Raw genomic sequence first — 12380 nt, forward strand, 5'->3', positions numbered from 1 at the left:
AGGCTCCCACTATGAGCCGGAGTGTAGTCAGAGCTGTGTTATGACTGGTGTGTGCTACATTCAAGTCAGTGCCGCTGGTGCTCCATCTGGACATCCATATAAAGTGCTGTCATTTCAGAGGTCACCTCTGAGCCCTGCAGACAAGTGTTGCTAGCGGGCGTCTGGGCAGGGAAGGGTTGTCGGCTGGGATGAGAGTGAGGTATGTTTGGGAATGCCAGGCTCAGACTGGTCTGCCTGCATCCTCCTTGCTGTCTGTGTGCTACTGTGTCTGTCTGTGCCTGGTGTCGCTTCCAGCCTCCCCCTCCCCCTGCTCCGAATCTCATTCGCCCTTACTGTAGTTTGCCTTGGACACAATAAAAACAAACCCAACTGACCCTGAAACGCCCTGGAAAGCCATCATTATTGTAATTGCTGCAGTAAAAGCTGATTTTGGTATAATTATAGATTATGTTGAAGTTTACTAAGTAACTATTTAAACCCTCTTGTTCTGTTTGCGGTCTGAGAGACCCCAAGGCTCTTTTAATAGCTAAAAAACATACTTAACTTTAAAGTATCAGGTTAATAAGAATTAATTGTAAACCAAATTTCTATGTGATTGATAGCTTCGAAATTCCTAAATGAAGGACAATTACATTTACTTCTATCTGAGGTTTCAGAGACCCAAGTTATAAAACAATATTTTTCTTAGCAAAAATTCTAAGATTGGTGTATACATTGTAGAAAAATACAATATAGCAAATCAAAATAAATGCCAAAGAGTGTTATAGAGTCAACAGTTAGAAAGAGGTAGATTACTTCTGAAATGTAATCTGGTATTGATAAAAACATTACATGACTAAAAATGTAACCACTAAAGTAATCCTTTAGATTACACGTTTTAGATAATCTAAAAATTTTAAATGAATTAAATCCCAGTTTATACTCCTTTACACGCTTTCATTAAACATTAGTAAACATGAAGTTAAACAACAATTCTCCAAGACTGCTAAGTATTGTAATCGATTTGTAATCATGTAATCCATGAAAATGTTTACTGTAATCTGATTACACACATTTAAAAATATAATGTAGTCTAATTACAAGTATTTGATTTTGTAATCTAATTTTGTCTGATCTGATTTTAAAGAATCGTTGACAAACGTTTATATCCAGAATAAGTCACCCTGATGTTTAAAACTTCAATAATATGTGCCTACTTGGTTTTGTTTAACCTTGGAGTCAGTTAAACATGTTAATAGATGTGAAGGGAAAATAACAGGTAATAAGGTACTATTCGTATTTGTACACCCACACACCCCTGAAAGTAAAGTCTCAATAGAAAATTAGGCTTATGATATTTTTGTTTAGATTTTTTTGCAACAAGTTGCCTTGTTGTCATTTGACTCTCTTGCATTTAGCATATTGCTCTGATTCTAATGCATTTGGCTCAATAGAGCAACATTTGGATTGCATTGCCAACACAGCAGAGTGAAATATGATGTCCTGAAGTGAGCCAGGACTTGCTCTAATTTTACTACAATATTTTCCACTCTGCAGTGCTATTTTTATCAGATGCGGTTCATTATGGACTAGTTTTGGCATGACCTAAGGCTGTTTGGCTCTCTGCTATGATTGATTACAGCAAGGCATTTTTATATCTGTTGGTCATTACTGGAACAATTTTCTGATAATAATTTTCCAAAGTGCCATTAAATGTAGAGCAGGTTACTTCCACACCCTGAATTGGTAGCAAATGGAATATGCAGCACAGGCAAGGAGAGGCATACTTCATCATGCCATCTATTCAATGCAGGGAGATGATCTACATTTATGTCTTCAGTTCCAGCAACACGCCCTCGCGATCATTGAAAGATGAACCTGATGCATGTGGTTTTGGAGTTCATGTTGGCTCAGGTTTGTCGAATACAGCCAAAAAGGATGTTTTCCATTCTCTTTTTACACAAAACTTAGTGAAACATAGCTGAAGGTAGTATTAATGTAGTTACCAACATGCTCTCCACTAACAAATAGTTATTTTATTTAAGGAAGCACTCACAATGAAAGGATGGAAATTAATGTGCGGTTATACTTCAGAATATGTACTTAAGTGTTTTGATTCAGAAGAAATGGCAATATTAGGAGTAATGCATAATGACTTGTTACTTAATCCAACAGCCTATGTGCAGCAATGTATAGAAATCCCTTTAAGTGCCAAACAGTGTCACTGTCAAAGCCATGGCAATGGAAGATATATAGGTACGGATGGGAAAAATAGGATGGCATCACTGCCTGACACTCCATTCTCAGACGTCTCCTCTGTTTCCACACTCTCAGAGGGCAAACGAGTGAAATGTGAGCCCTGTCTGTCTGTGGGGTGCTTCCCTCTCCTGCGCCCCCTCATTTATTGGCTCTAAAAATAAAAAGCTGTCATTTAAAATAGGGCAGACAAGTGAGCAATTGGCTGGCCATCGTATGTCTGGGGACAGACCCTCACCCAACCCCCCTTCCACCCCCACCCCAACGGCATCACTATACCTGTAACCCTCTTGGGGCTAAACAATAACAAACTTTTTCTGCTGGTCCAGTAGCCCACAAACAATATGGCAGAATTGTATAAATTTTACTTAACACTACCTTTTCTTCAAAAACAACAATTTATGATTTTCAGCTAATAGTAATAGTAAATTGATGTGCAATAATAGCCGGAAATATTAAAATATATTATAACCCAATGAAAGCTATGAATTCAAACACTCACACACTCTTTTGCTGGAAAATGATGGCAGATGGTGCAAAACATTACTGATTTGTTTAATGCTCCCAAGACTATCACAGCTGGGAACCGAGAACAGGTTCTTATTCAGAACCGGTTCTATAAAAAAAATAAAATAAAATAAAAAACCCACAGGAACCATATGGTTTTCATGACTTTTGGTTTTGTTAACAGGTCTTGAACAGACATCATACTACAATACTCTTGACAGTGTTGACTGCAGTGCAGTTCACCGGCACCACTGGCCCATTGCTGAATCTACAGTGTGAAACACACAGCAGGTTCGGTGAAGTCCTATTTCCAAACAAATTACTCTAATGAACTGGTTGTAAATACACAATGTGGCCAGTGTAGTGCGATTCCCGAAATGATGACTCTTATGAACCGGTTGTTTTGAATCTACAGTGTGACCAGTGTACTCCTGAGACTTAAATCAGGCAGTTCCGTTATTGACTGGTAGTTCATATAAAATGTGTTTTTAAAGATAGGCCTACACATTATGAGTTTTATTGTGATCAGTGGAACTTTATAAAAAAAAATAAAATAAAATAAAAAAAAATGAATGAAATATGTTGTCACATTTGTTGACCAATTACTGGATTTAATTTATTTCTCTAAAAGGTCTTTGAAAAGTCCTTAAAACGTCTGTGTAAAAACACCTTTTGCAAGAAGTGTATTAAATGCAATTTCATAATTCTAGCAATTTCATCTATTTTAGCCAGCTAGATAAAGTAACTTTGGTGAGAATTCAATAGAATTTGCAACAACAATGTTCAATATATCACAGAAAACCAAATGTTTTCATTTGTAAGGCATAAAAACATAATAAATTATCAACACACATCAGATATAACGACAATGCAGCATTGGCTTATCTGGGCAAGTGACAGTTCCATCAACTGGCTCCAAACTCTCTCACACTGGCTCTGGGCCAGTGGGCCGTCCTTACTGTGGAGCCCTGCCTATACAATATGTGTTCTTTCTAGTCTGTAAGTATTAAGCCTCATGCTATGCCAGTAACCCTGCTGAGCAATCCCTGTTGTCACTGCTGTTCACTCAACTCTAGAGCCAGTGCAGTGCAGACCACATTACTTTTCTCATTATAGAAGTCAGATGACTATTTTGCTTTATTGCACAGGGCAGACAAGGTACCCTTCACTCAGCCAAGGGGTCCATTCAGTAGAAGTTGGCAGCCGGAGAGTTGTTTTTGCTGTGGTGTATTGTTCAGTGTAGGTTCCATAAGGGCTGAAGATTCAATATTGTGGCGGTGGATTGTAGTGCTGCTGTATCTTTGTTTTGGTGCCAGGGCCTGGATCTCAGCCAGACCTTTTAATTACATCAGTTGTTTGATGTCTTGACATCTTTTTTAAATAGAAGGCTGGGTGGCATGAGGGGGCCAGAGAGATTTTTATTATGCGCCTTTAAATGAAACATTTTATCTTAAAATGGAGCACTGCCATGCCACAGCTCTTATCAGTCTAGAATATTTATACCCTCAAACATCTTAATTTACATAAAAAGCAGTTAATCAGCCTTTACAACTAGCCAAACATCAGTGAGGTAATGTCTCGATGGCTTCTCTTGGAGAAAACAATTAAAACGTGTCCAATAGAATGGGAGCCAAAAAAATAAATCAAGAGTTTGGAATTGTCGACATATAGAAAACCTTTTTGGCAGGAGAGTACCCTGTCTTGCTGGATGTTTTCGATCTGCCTTACTGGCATGGGGAAAAACACTGACCAAACAGTTGTTTGAAATGTGACTACTTGGACACCTGGTAACTCCTTTATTTTGATCTCCTGCGACAACGTGGGCCACTGAAGTGTGTGGTGGCCTGCTGGACCTGATGTGCCATGGGGTCAGAGATCTAGTACATGCTTTCAGCAACTGATGTAAATTTATCATCCCATCCGAGCACTGTAAGTAAAGGTGGGGGTGAATAGGGTAAATTCATCAGTAGCATCTCCTGCCTCGTACAGAATCAAATGTCGACGTTGCTGTGTGACAAAGCAGAAGCATGTGCTGCTGACCCGAACGACTAAGTAGGACTGCTCTTCTCTGGCAGTTCTTTGGGAAGAGCCTGTGAAAGCCATTTAGGATTTTTTGTGATGGAAGAGTATCAGAGCGCACGGCACATTGTTTGCCTACATGCCATGTTGCCCTTAAATCAGGATTCAGGAAGAATTACATAATACATGAGCGTGTTCTAATGATAGAATATAGGGCTCTGCGTCAGAACATGGGTTATACAAGTTTTGACCTAATGACACTTTTGCTGCTACACAAATGCACAGCATTTACATTCACATTCCCAGTGGTTGTAATGTCAGTGTGGTCATTAGTTTTTTTTAATACTCCTGATGTTAAATATTCTGGTATTTGTCTATTTAGAAAGAAAACAACTTTTTAGAAAAAAAAAAAAATATTCCGGGTTCAATACAAGTTAAGTTTTAGTGGCATAATATTTTTGATTACCACAAAAATAATTTCGACTGTCCTTTTCTTAAAAAAAAAAAAAAAAAAAAAAGCAAAAATCGAGGTTACAGTGAGGCAGTTACATTAGAAGTGAATGGGGCCAGTTTTTGTAGAAATGTGAAGCTTATTTTATAAAAAGCACTTACATAAACCCTGTTAAAACTCAATTTTTTTTAAATTGTAATTTTTACAATCGTTTTAGGGTTTTAGGTTTGTTGACATTACATCATCATGGCAACAAAGTTGTAAAATTGGCTTTAACTTTACACAGAAAAGGTTAGTAAGTTAGTTAGTTTATCAAACTAAAATCATGTCTTGTGGCTATACTTTTGAAACAGTGAGTATTTTAACATTTAAGAATTGGCCCCATTCACTGCCATTGTAAGTAACGCAACTTAAAAAATGAGCCCTTCCCGGACTTCCTAGGTTGCCTATTAAAGCCTGTGGACTGATTTTCATGCGAAGGGAGTGGGTCGCTTTTGCTGGGAAAATCCAAAGGATGTGACATTTATGCACGCTCCCGAGAGCCTTGCCTCAGACAGTAATAGCTTCTCTTCCGCTATTCAACAGCGACAACAAACTGCAACACTAGGTAACGTTATCTTAGAGATGGAATCCAGCAAACGTCCGGCTCCCAGCACAACACCGACTCCTTCACAAACTCAGAGAAAGCCAAAAAAACGTCATGGTTACTTTTGCAACCTCCGTTCCCTATCTGTCACTCACATGAAGTTGTGTCGATGTAGTGACACTAGGGGTCACTCTTGGGAGCCCGAAACACCTCTGATCTTTTGAAAAAAGGCCAATGAGAATTGGCGAGTGGAATTTGCATGCCACTCCCCTGGACCACACCCCACCCAGAGAAGGGGGGGGGGTACTTCAAGTGGAAATACATTACATGGTCTTACCGAGTTTTGTCGTAAGTATGTCATGTGGAGAGTCGCATGGTAGGTCCTACCCAAGGGGGGAGGAGTTTCTACAAGCATGGCGACCAGAGCAGAGGGCCCTCTGCTCAAGGAAAACGTAGTTTACCAAGAGGGAAACGATTTTACATAAGATAAAACACATGGGGTTACCTATGGGGAACCACCACATGTGGAGCACCTACCTCAGTACAGGGCCTTACCAGCGCATTTACTGAGCCGGCAGCATGTTTCTCCGCAAACTCGACTGCCACAGGGCTAAGGAGGAAGTCATCCAGGGATCACAGTCTGTGAACACTACTGGGAGTCAAGAGCGCACATCCTCCCCTCAAGGGAAGGGAAAGGCACTATGTGCAAGCGGTACACCCGGCCAGCTGTCCCGGAACTTACCTGCTTGTGCCTGCCACTACACGGGATGAAACCTTGCAAAGGTGTTGGGTGTTGCCCAGCCCGCTGCTCTGCAGATGTCTGCCAAAGAGGCGCCACTGGCCAGGGCCCAGGAGGCCGCCACACTCCTGGTAGAGTGGGCTCGTAACCCCGCAGGGGGTGGCACGTCCTGAGCTTGCTATGCCATAGCGATGGCATCAATGACCCAGTGGACGATCCTCTGTTTGGAGACAGCGCTTCCTTTCCGCTGTCCACCAAAGCAGACAAAGAGCTGCTCGGAGCTTCTAAAGCTCTGCGTACGATCCAAATAGATGCGTAAAGCTCGCACTGGACACAGCAACGCCAAGGTTGGGTCTGCCTCCTCCTGGGGCAGTGCTTGCAGGTTCACCACCTGATCCCTAAAAGGGGTCGTGGAACCTTGGGCACATAGCCCGGTCGGAGTCTCAGGATCACGTGAGAGTAACCTGGACCGAAATCCAGGCACGATTCGCTGACAGAGAACTCTTGCAGGTCCCCTACCCTCTTGATGGAAGTGAGCGCAGTCAGGAGGGCAGTCTTGAAAGAGAGTGCCTTAAGCTCCCCGTAGACCCTGAAGGACTACAGAGAGGTCCCACGGGGGAACGAGGCACGGTCTAGAGGGGTTCAACCTCCTAGCACCTCTCAGGAACCTGATGATCAAGTCATGCTTCCCCAAGCACTTACCATCTACTGCATCGTGATGAGCCGAAATAGCGGCTACATACACCTTCATGGTGCGCATCTCTGGGGGTCTTCCCACCGGGAAGAACACCACTTAGTGACCAGACGCCACTTCAAGGCATAAAGGCGCCTTGTAGAGGGAGCCTTAGCCTGAGTGATCGTGTCTACCACCGCGGGCGGTAGGCCACTTAAGTCCCCCACGTCCTGTCCAAGGGCCAGATGTGGAGATTCCAGAGGTCTGGTCACGGGTGCCAGATGGTGCCCTGTTCCTGTCGCGAGGAGCGTGAGATCCGAGACCAATGTCTGGGTGGGCCAGTAGGGTGCTAACGCATCTATACCGAGAGGTGCCTCGGTCAGGGTGTACCAAAGCGGGCAGTGGGAGGATTCACGGGAAGCAGGTCTACCTGTGCTTGACTGAATCGACTCCAAATCAGCTGGATCACCTGAGGGTGGAGTCTCCACTCTCCCCTGAGGGTAACCTGACGTGACAGCGCGTCCACTGCAGTGTTGAGGTCTCCCGGGATGTGAGTGGCTCGTAACGACTTGAGGCGCTGCTGACTCCAGAGGAGGAGACAGCGGGTGAGTTGTGACATGCAATGGGAGCGTAGACCGCCTTGGCGGTTGATGTAAGATACTGTCGCTGTGTTGTCCGTTCGGACCAACACGTGCTTGCCTTGGATCAACGGCCAAAACCTCCGCAAGGCGAGCAGTACTACCAACAACTCTAGGCAGTTGGTGTGCCAACACAGCTGCGGGCCTGTCCAAGAACCGGTGGCTGTGTGCCCGTTGCATACGGTGCCCCAGCCCGACTTGGAGGCATCTGTTGTAACCACGACCTGCTCTAGGGGAACCCCTGCCCATAGAAATGCGAGGTCGGTCCAAGGGCTGAAGAGGCGGTGACAAATCGGCGTGATGGCCACACGATGTGTCCCGTGGCGCCATGCCCATCTCGGGACTTGAGTCTGAAGCCAGTGCTGAAGCAGTCTCATATGCATCAACCCGAGCGGTGTGGCCATCGCTGAGGATGCCATATGACCCAGGAGCCTCTGAAAAAGTTTCAGTGGAACCGCTGTCCTCCGTCTTAACGCCTTCAGATAGTTCAGCACCGACTGAGCGCATTCGTACATGAGACGCGCTGTCATAGAGACCGAGTCCAACTCCAGACTGAGAAAAGAGATGCTCTGAACCGGGGAGAGCTTGCTCTTTTCCCAGTTGTATACAATAAAGTGATTTGATTTTATTTGATTTGAGCTGACCCGAAGCCCCAGTCGGCTGAGGTGTCGAAGCACAAGGTCCCTGTGTGCGCATAGCAACTCTCGAGAGTGAGCTAAGCTCAGCCAGTCGTGAAGACGCGAGGGGACAAGGACAGGCCGAAGGGGAGGACCTTGTACTGGTACGCCTGGCCCTCGAAGGCAAACCACAGGAAGGGTCTGTGTCGAGGTAGGACCGAGACATGGAAGTACGCATCCTTCAGGTCTACCGCCGCGAACCAATCTAGATGTTGGACACTCGCTAGAATGCGTCAGCATCTTGAACGGGAGTCTGTGCAAGGCCCGGTTCAGTACTCGCAGGTCCAAGATTGGTCTCAACCCACCGCCTTTCTTTGGTACGATGCAGTAAGGGCTGTAGAACCCTTTCCTCATCTCGGCTGGAGGGATAGGCTCTATCGCGCCCTTGCTCAGGAGGGTCGCATTCTCCGCACGCAAGGTAGCGGCGTTCTCGCCCTTCACCGAGGTGAAGCGGATGTGGCTGAACCTGGGTGGGCGCCTGGCGATTTGAATCGCGTTGCTGAGTCGGATGGTCTGGGTCAGCCATCACAACGGGTTGGAAAGCGTGAACCACGCGTCCAAACTCCGGGGGAAGGGGACCAAGGGGATAATCGTGTCGGACGTACCGGCGGGTGGGGCCTCGTGGCAGGGCGGAGCTAGAGGTGCCACGTCGAGGGGACTCGAGCCCCGTGGCCGTGCTGAGTCGAGGGACATCGAAGCACTTACCTGGCTCCTGCTGCCCACCATAAGAATGGAGAAGGAGTCTCAACCCTGAGGTCCATCGGCACTAATCCCGTGTGGTGGTATTTGTGCCACAGCTGGGCACAAATGGGGGGTCCGCCGCTGGGGCACCAACCCTGCCAAAAAGGAGTGGTGAACGGCGGTCATGACGATGGCCGTGCACACCGGACATTTGACCCAGGAAACAAGGAAACTGCTCTTTTGCTGAACCTTTGGGTACCGCAGCCTCTGGGGCATGCGGCAAAAAAGGAAACACTCCACCGGGGGATGGAGTGGTCTGTGCACCAGCTCCAGAGAGATGGGTCTCCTTGCCCCTTGGTTGCCCCTCTCAGGGGCGCTTCGAAGCCTTCCTCGGGTTCTTGGCGGCCGGCCGTGAGACGGGGGCGTCTGCTTCCTGTGATGGGCTGCACGCCGGGGCCGGGCCACGGGGGCAGGCTGCGGTGGAGCCGGAGATGTTGCTGCAGGGAGACGCCCCTAATCAGCCTCTCGAATCTCTACCAAGTTGAGCCAGAGGTGGCGCTCCTGGACCACGAGAGTGGACATCGCCTGCCCGAGAAACCGCGCTGTAACCTTCGTCGCCCGGAGAGCGAGGTTGGTCGCCGAGCGCAGTTCCTGCATCAATCCCGGGTCAGAACTACCCTCGTGCAGTTCTTTTAGCGCCTTGGCTTGGTGTACTTGCAGGAGAGCCATGGCGTGCAGCGCGGAGGCATCTTGTCCAGTGGCACCGTAGGCTCTAGCTGTCAGGGACGACGTAAACCTACAGGCCTTGGACGGGAGCTTTGGGCACCCGCGCCAGGTGGTGGCGCTCTGCGGACATAAGTGCACCACGAGCGCCTTGTCCACCTGGGGGATCACCGAAGTAAAAGCGCCCAGACACGTAAGACATCGATCGTGGCCATCGGAAACAGAGAGATAGCGACCGCAACCAGGAATAACACACAAACGGAAAGGCATCTTTAAAAAGACGTTCTGTGTGTGCCACTCTTTTATGAACAGAAAATATACTCTTTTCTGAATATACTCTTTTTTTTGCTCTGCTGAAGCACCCAGGGGCATTCTCTGCACTGCACAGGCACAGAGGGGGAGAAGCCGCTGAAATGCGCCATCAAATCCAGCAGTCTTTAGCGAGGTGAGTTTTTTTTTTTTTTTTTTTTTGAGGAATTGTATTCAGTGCACTGAATGCAACCGCTTGGCTCCGAAGAGAAAATCTGAATGAGTGGTTGCATACCAGCTCCTTTTATACCTGTATGTCCGGGGGAGTGGCATGCAAATTCCACTCGCCAATTCTCATTGGCCTTTTTTCAAAAGATCAGAGGCGTTTCGGGCTCCCAAGAGTGACCCCTAGTGTCACTACATCGACACAACGTCGAGTGAGTGACAGATAGGGAACATTTATCTACTGAATCCAGTCTGACTAAGCGGGAACGTGGTCGTGGTCGAGCGAAAACTAGAGTGAACATCGGCAGGGCATTTGATTCCTGGAGGGACCTTCGTTCGGTTTTGGGGATCAAAACTGACCCTTAATTGGTGTTCTTATTATTGGACAGGTAAGCTTACATAACTGCAAAGCATGTGAAATATAGTGGCATAATTATTGATCTGTGTAATTTTAGTTAACTTGATGGAATCACATCAATACTGAATTGAGTCAACATTTATAAAGTATAGTCTATTTTATAAACAGCTACTGTCATCATCCACCAAATTTAGATAACAGCTATTGATAAAGCTGGCTAGCTAGCTAATGCCGACATAGGCTATCGTATAAAAGCAGTCAATGTATCATGCAAAGAAAAGTGATTACTTCAAACTACAGTCTCGCATAGCCAGACCTATATCCACACTTTGTTTTAGCCCTGTTCCAGCACTGGAGAGCCAAATATAATATACAGTCTCAAAGTTTGTTGTAAAACAATCATAACTGTGTAATTTTAATTATGCTACCTCATCTGTCAGCATGATGCCGGTGAATCACGTTGTCTCTTTCTTACATTATGACATTTTTTTGGCCAATGCTCGCGTCCCTATGGAGTGTGTGCACCAGCGCGAGCACGAGCAACAGGTTGCTGGCTGCAGTTCACTTAATGGCCACAGGTGTCATTAATAACAAGGGTTTCTGAATCTTACATACTCCACCTTTAAAGAAAAGGAGGAGCGTGTCAAAATTAGTTTTTGTAGTAATCAACATTATGCCACAAATGCTGTCGATTGAGCTTAACTTGTATTAAACCCAGAATATTCCTTTTAAAGGGATAGTTTACCTAAAATGCATGTTGTTCCAAACCCATATTAATGAATGGTGACTGAGGCTGTCAGTCCCTAACATTCTGCCTAAGTCATACATCTTGTGTTGGGAGATGTAAGACAGAATATTAGGGACTGACAGCCTCAGTCATTGTTTTCTTTCATATTGCTCAAATTTTCTCATGTTTCACAAAAGAAAGAAAGTCATACAGGTTTGGAACAACACAAGGCTGAGTAAAAAATGATAGAATTTTCATTTCCGGGTGTACTATCCCTTAGAGACTACAGTGTAGTTTCTCTTTAAGTCTAGCTAAAACTGACGTGTAAATGAAATAATCCAGAGGTGAAAGCAGAATCAAGCCCTGCCTGGCCCAGACTAGTTATGTCCTGCTAATGAAAGAGATCTCATTTTAGTTCTGTATACTGATCTCTCCACACCAGCTTTAACCGTCCCATTCATGGTTCATACTGCATTTGCACATGTCTCACAACAGGCCTCCAGTCAAAGACAGTGATTCATAAAGTGACAGGTCTGTCTGCTGCCTTGAGGACACAAGCTTTCTCTCTCTCTCTCTCTCTCTCTCTCTCTCTCTCTCATATCCATGCACTCCCCCCTAAACAGACACAGACTACATTAGACTGTCAGGTAACAGTCTATTTTACATGTTAGGGCAAGCAAATTCTACAATAAAGCCTGTCCTAAAATTAAGCCCTACACACTGCAATAGGAAAGGAGGTCTCAGCCACGTTAGTGCGAGAACATCAGTAACCCCTCCACGCTAATAATTGAGAAAGCAAAAGCTTTGTGGTGATATCCCATTTTGTCAACTACGTCATTTGATTGTAAGTTCCGGAGGTGTCCTCCAGATGTGTTGCTTTCGAATCACTGCA

General features: G+C 45.5%; 1 protein-coding gene across 2 annotated transcripts in view; it reads left to right on the top strand.

Annotated features, from left to right (window-relative positions):
• Positions 1-12380, top strand: part of LOC127429904 (ADP-ribosylation factor-like protein 15) — a 224428-nt gene that overhangs the window by 48737 nt on the left and 163311 nt on the right. The window lies entirely within an intron of this gene.

The sequence above is a fragment of the Myxocyprinus asiaticus genome, chromosome 3, assembly GCF_019703515.2.
Source record: "Myxocyprinus asiaticus isolate MX2 ecotype Aquarium Trade chromosome 3, UBuf_Myxa_2, whole genome shotgun sequence".
NCBI classification, from domain to species: Eukaryota; Metazoa; Chordata; class Actinopteri; order Cypriniformes; family Catostomidae; genus Myxocyprinus; species Myxocyprinus asiaticus.